Source organism: Bubalus kerabau, chromosome 14 (assembly GCF_029407905.1).
Source record: "Bubalus kerabau isolate K-KA32 ecotype Philippines breed swamp buffalo chromosome 14, PCC_UOA_SB_1v2, whole genome shotgun sequence".
Lineage (NCBI taxonomy): Eukaryota > Metazoa > Chordata > Mammalia > Artiodactyla > Bovidae > Bubalus > Bubalus kerabau.
The window spans coordinates 37,483,958-37,490,872 of NC_073637.1; the positions used below are offsets into that span (position 1 = coordinate 37,483,958).

General features: G+C 41.0%; 1 long non-coding RNA gene across 1 annotated transcript; it reads right to left on the reverse strand.

Moving 5' to 3' along the window:
- Positions 1 to 3,618: 3,618 nt before the first annotated feature.
- Positions 3,619 to 5,093, reverse strand: LOC129626798 (uncharacterized). Its single transcript, XR_008702218.1, has 2 exons — positions 4,801 to 5,093; positions 3,619 to 4,312 (listed from the first exon to the last, which is right to left on the reverse strand). It is a non-coding gene; the product is annotated as an uncharacterized LOC129626798 (long non-coding RNA).
- Positions 5,094 to 6,915: the final 1,822 nt, after the last annotated feature.

Below are 6,915 nucleotides of genomic sequence, written 5' to 3' on the forward strand. Positions count from 1 at the left end.
ACAGTATGAAGCCCAGGACATTTGAAAGCTTCTAAACTGGTGATGACTTCCTGGAACTGGACAACAACATTCTGCTGTCAATGCAGCAGTGGCCCCAGAAAGAATGGGAGAACTTGCGCCCAAGATTAATTCTTTCTGTGGAGGGGAGTATGTGTGTGTGGGTGCCTGAGTGGGGGTGGGATGGATGGGAGAGAACAATAGAGGAAAAAAGAAGCATAGTTTTCACACAGAGTAGAGCCTTTAGAGCTGTTGAATAGTCCAATCCATTTTCATGTGGAGATTTTACTAAAGGCATTTTATTATGATTACCAGTAAAGATTTAGTCATATTATTTATCTATACACACACAAACACAAAAACTATATGTAAGAGCCTTGCCTTGCCAAACAAAAAATTTCATTGCATTTAAACATAAGGGAGGTTAAAAAAACAAATGAGGCACATGTTTGCAGAGATAAACGTTCACTGCAAACATGAAAATGTGGTTTGGACTGATGTCACGAGTAACATAATTAACTACGATAACAACAAAACCACTAAAGGATTTGTGAGAACTAAAAGAAAACCCAAAAGGCATCCAAAAGGTGAAGGGCTTTCCGATTACGCCATTCCTCGTGCTCAGTCCCCACGTCAATCATTTCCCTCCCAGCGGTCACTAGCTTGGCTATTTGTCTGTTTCCACACTAATGCATCACGAAACATCATGCCCACTTGCCTGGAAAAGATACTATCTCACACATATGGGGCCTGCCTTTGATCTCTGTGGTCGAGCTAGAGGTCAGAGGCCTGCCTTCTCCAGGCCCTTACTTCAAATGATTCCTTTCATTTACTGAGAAACCAAACGTTAGCAGGGAGAAGGCAGGAAAAATAAAAGCCATGATTTAATAGCAATTTATGTGTTTGGCCTATTTCAGTTTGGGTTTTATCCTCTTGGGCTCACATATAATTCGTCATTCGTCCCCATTCCCCTGTCCTCCCTGCCCCACCATTTGTTTATTTTGGGCCCTCAGACAGATTGGCACTGGAAGGGATGCTCTTACATCCTCTTTGTCAGGTTGTGGGGTGCCATTTTGTTCTTCTAAAATGTCAGACTTAATTCACTGTCTCTTGTTGATGGGAAAAAATATTGTGAGTAAGTAATAAAGCACAATTACAGACTGGACTCTGGTAAATTTAATGTTTCAACCGGTGGGTATAAATGGCTTTTGAAACTCACATGATTCATCGAGGGAATGTTCTATTTGTACACAAATGGAGAAAGAAGGTAGGTGATGATAAACGTTGGATCCCCAACTGGAGTGGAACTTAGACATGGAAAATATTTTATAACATTTTCTCTTTCATGAATAAAATAAAAATGATCAGAGTGGTGCACATTTTAAAAGTATGAATTTTCATGTGAGTTGTAACAGTTAATTTGTAAGCTTATTAATGATCATCACGATGCAGAACTTCACCTCATAATACCAGGGAAGGTTCGAATTTACTGAGGGCGTCCCAGGTGACTCACACTCAGTAGGGTGCTTAGTCGTCTTTTTTCCCCATCATCTTCACAATAAGCCAATGAGGCAGATATTATTGTTCCCCTTTTAAAGGTGACAAGCAGTCAATCAGGAGTAGCAAGGAAAAGGAAAACTCCTTTGATTCCTCTGGAATTGTCAGTTTCCCTCGAGAGACTGACTGCAATGGATGTGTTTTTACATCCAGAGTAGAAAATACTCTACTGTGTTTTTATAAAGGAAGGAAGGGCTGGCGTGTTCAGTTCACTGTTGCCATGCTTATATTATCATGGCAGTTCACTGCATTCCCTGCTGCTAATGCAAATGACCCCGCCAAGGGTCCTGGAGTCAGAGAAGAGGGAATCTCAGAGTCAGAGTTAGCTAGTAACCCCCAGGCCCCAGTTTCTCTGTAAAGTGGGTATAAAGAGAGTACCTACTTCATAGGGCTGTCATGAAGATTAAATGAGATGACACATGTGAAACCCTAGTTTACTGCTTTCTGTATTCCTATATACATGCGCCTCTGTGTGTCCCATATATATTCCAACATATATATATATGTGTGTGTATATATATACACACACACACATATACACATATATATAGGGACAGGGAGGGAAACAGAGAGAAACTTAGAGGCTGACTGTTATGCCTGACCAAAGACGGCCTGTGGAGTGAAAGCAGAGACTCATATAGACAGCCATATAGCAATCAAGATTTTTGCAGCTCAAAAATGTATCATGGGAACAAATTTCTCAAAAAATTAAAACTAAAACTACCATATGATCCAACAATTCCACTCCTGGGTATTTACTTAAAGAAACAAAAACACTAATTAGAAAAGATATATGCACCCTGATATCCGCTGCCACGTTATTTGCAATAGCCAAGACATGGAAGCAACCATGTCCATCACAGATGAATGGATAAAGAAGATGTGGTGTATATATATATATATATATATATATATATATATATACATACAACGGGATATTATTTAGCCATAAAAAAGAATGAAATCTTGACATTTGTGATAACATGGATGGATCTAGAGGATATTAAGCTAAGTGAAATAAGTCAGACAGAGAAAGACAAATACTATAAGATCTCACTTATGAGTGGGATCTAGAAAACAAAACAAATGAGCAAACATAACAAAAGAGAAACAGAATTATAGATACAGAGAACAAACAGATGGTTACCAGAGAGGGGTGAGGTTGGGGAAAAAAGAAACAGGTGAGGGGAATTAAGAGGTACAAACTATCAGTTGCAAAATAAATATTGGAAATGTACAATATAGAGAATACAGTCAATAACTAAGTAATATATTTGTGCTGACACTTCCTAACTAGATTTATGTGGTAATCATTTTGAAATGTATTCAAAAAGTCATTATATTGTATAACAGGAACTAATATAATATTGCAGGTCAATCATACTTCCAAAGCAAATATACAAACTCAGGGAAAGAGGTCAGATTTGGGGGGGAGAGGGGGCAGGGAACTGGAAATAAAGATATGGGGGAAAACTTTAGAATGTTGAACATTATACAGTGACTGCAGCCATGAAAGTAAAAAACTCTTGCTCCTTGGAAGAAAAGCTATGACAAACCCAGACAGCATATTAAAAAGCAGAGACATCACCTTGCTGACAAAGGTCCGTATAGTCAAAGCTATGGTTTTTCCAGTAGTCATGTATGGATGTGAGAGTTGGACCATAAAGAAGGCTGAGCACTGAAGAACTGATGCTTTTGAACTGTGGTGCTGGAGATGACTCTTGAGAGTCCATTGGACAGGAAGGAGATCAAACTAGTCAATCCTAAAGGAAATCAACCCTGAATAGTCACTGGAACAATTGATACTGAAGCTGAAGCACCAATACTTCAGTCACCTGATGAGAAGAGCTGACTTACTGGAATAGACCCTGATGCTGGGAAAGATTGAGGGCAGGAGGAGAAGGGGGCAACAGAGAATGAGATGGTTGGATGGCATCACCAACTCAATGGACATGAGTTTGAGCAAACTCCAGGAGATAGTGAAGGACAGGGAAACCTGCCATGCTGATATTCATGGGGTTACCTTGAAGAGTTGGAACCACTTAGCAACTCAACAACAATACAGTGATTAGTTTATGGAGACTTTGGAAAAGAAGAACATAAGATTCTACACGTACTATTTGCCTAACCATAAAAAGACAAACATGGAATTCAGTTAATCTGGTCTGAGCAGCTTTCTATAGGAATAGGAGGGCCATGTACTGTCCCAGGTATGCTGCCTGGGGCTTGGGAAGTCTGTAGAGGACAAAGTCAGGCTACTGTAGCACCTGCTCAATTTTCTATCAATGAAAGGGCAGGTGGTGTGGCAGTTAAGAGCCTGGACTTTAGAGCCAGGCAGCCTTAGTTCAAATACCAGCTCTTCCTATTTGAACTGGGGGAACTTGAGTAAAGCCAGCATCTCCACTTGCCCACTGGCACAGCACACCGTGGTGTGAGGGTTACCAAGTTCATGTATATGAAGCACTCCGAGCACTGCTTGGCACAGTTTCAAGATTCAAAGGATGCTTTCTATATAGAGGCCAAGTGTCAGGCTGGATGGATGCATCTCAGTGCTAGGGGCTGCCTAGTTTGTTTTTCAAAGCTTTCTCTCATGGCTCTCAGAATCTCTTGGAACTTTATTAACAAGAAAAGATGCAGAATTAAGAAGGGACGACATGAGTTTTCAAGAGGCTTCCGGTGTCTGATTCATTCGTTGTTAGGTTCTGAGAGAGTACTCCATACCTTGCGCCAACCGGGGTACCATTTGCTTCCTCTGCTCCTAAGTAAAAACATTTATGATTCAGGAGAAAAGACTATAATGATTCCATCTGACTGAGAGAGCAGGAAGATTACAGGTTTTCAAGAAACAGGAGTTGCTTGGGAGCCAATGTCCATTTTTACTAGATGGTTCTGTCAGAGTATGAATTTAAAATGATCTGGAAGAATAGATGGGAACTTGAAGCTAATCTAAGAGAGAACCTTCCATCACAAGAAGACTATGAGCATGGGAGATGGAACACCATTTGTTAGCACTGTATCGCCTTAACGTGTTCATTCAGCAGCATTCGCATTCATTTGACAGGTTTGGGACAGGAAAGCCTTCATGGTGATAGATTTTAAAGGGAGGTTCTCCCTTCACCCTGAAATGGGTGAATCCCCTATTTGGGAACGCTCATTGCAGACACCTTAGAGAAGGAGGGCAAGTACACAGTTTCAGGTTCTCCTAGATTTAGAAGGAAAAAGAAACTGCAACAGAGATGTGCATACCAGGCAAAGAAGTTAGAATCCAAGAAGCAGGGTCTGGGGATCTGGACACCAGAAAAGCTGGTCCCTCCCCAGCTCCCTGTTAGGGCAGCTGAATTCTGTTTCTCAGGTGTGCATTCCACTAATACTGCAAAAAGGGATTAGCCCCGAAGCACCTGTGATCGTCTAAGCTTGGGCTTAGACTTGGAACACAGCAAGATAAGCTTTTCCAGGAAGGAATTCTTGTTTAAACAGAACCCAGTGTTGTTTTCCCACGCTTTTCACTTACCACTGAGCCATCTTTTTCTTTTGTTTCTAAACAAACTTTCTGGGGGTCTCAAGCTGAAGCCCATCCTGATTCACTCACACTCACTAATCCCCTCACATACAATAGTCTGAGGTCCTGAAAACCTGGATCTCTTACCCACCTGCTAGTCGTTAAAACAATTACATGGTTAGGAGCTCACAAACAAAGCAATTCATAATGGGCTCGGGTCCTATTTCCCCCTGGTCCCCTGTGAGGGCGGATGAATTATGTCCTTGTCCCCTCCAGGACCGGTGTCTCTGGAACAATGACACACACATAAAAGCGCAGAAGCGGGGAGTCTTTTTTACTGCTCCTGTCTGTCTGTCTCCCCAAACCCTCACCTCACGGTAAGCTCTCGTTCCCACGTTGTCATTATCATTTCCCTAGAAAATCCGGTTATTTTCTGCTCCATTGCATATAAATAAATTTTAGTTCATTAGTTCAACATTTAGCACATATTTGTTGCATGCTTACTGTCCTTGGTATGCGGGTGCAACTGTAAGTGGGCAAAGTCCTTGACCTTCTGGAGTTGATGGTCTCAGGACTACGTGGTTTGGCTGCAGCAGTGCTGTGCAAGCTGGATGGAAAGGGTTCCGAGGGTAAACAGGATGCTTTCTAGTCTTGTTTTTAGTAAGGGCATGAATTTCAATACCAACAATCCTTTGCATTCACTTCACAACTTGTAAAGAACTCTGGTCCTGGTGCTGAGTTTTGTTACTCCCAGTAGAAAGCGCTATCTCCACTGGGGTTGGTCTTTTGTGACAAGAGGCAGTCTACCTTCTATTTCTCAGAGATCTTCAGAATGTCCCGTGGTATGACACGGTGTGGCTCCTTTACATTCACTAAAAAAATTATTTCTTACAATAGAAGTCATATTGGAATAAAACATTAAAATGTACACAGAAGAACATAAATATTAAAGTTAGAAAACAGGAAAAGGCAGCATTCTGGCTGAGGTGGGAGTGGGTGTGTGGGTTAAGCCCCTTTGCACAAAGAAACCTGGGAGCTGCCTTTTCATTGTGGCTTCAGCCAGGAAGTTGATCTTACTTCCACTCCCCAAGCAAGGTCTCTGTGGCTCAAGAATAGAGGCTTCTGGAAGAAAACACTGTGGACTCAGGAAAAGAGTGAGAACACAGGGCATATTTTTGGAGCTTGGGGTATGGAAACCCTTTTAATATACAGCTGATAAATTCATTCAACAAACATGAGCCAAACGTCTCTGTGACAGGCTTTGTGCCAGGTGCTGTGTGAGGGGTGGTCTAGGGAGTGAGGACTGTATGTAGGGAAATAGCGATTTTTCTTTTTTTGCTATGAATATTTTTTTAATTGATGGTCAATTTAACAATACTATATTAGTTTCAGGTGTATAATACAGTGATTTTATATTTTAGATTATATTCCATATTAAGTTGTTATAAAATATTGACTATATTCCCTGTGCTATACATCACATCCTTGTATCTTATTTATTTTATACCTAATGGTTTGTATTTCTTAATCCCCTCCCCCATCCTGCCCCTCCCCCCACCTCTCTCCTCAGAGCTACTAGTTTGCTTCCTGTGAGTCTGTTCTGGTTTTATTTACTCTATTTTTTAGATCCTACATATAAGTGAAAACATACTGACTTGTAATTTCAGGTGTGAATTTGGTATGGCTGCAGATACAACACTGAGAATCATGCAATAGTTACAAGGGTCCTGATATAAGGAAACGAGAGCCCCAGTGTGACCAAGAGCAATTAGTAATACAAGCCAGAGAAAAAAAGTGGAGAGAAGGTGTTAAGAAAACTCTTATTTGACTAGAACAGAGACAGTTGCTGACAAAGAGATTTA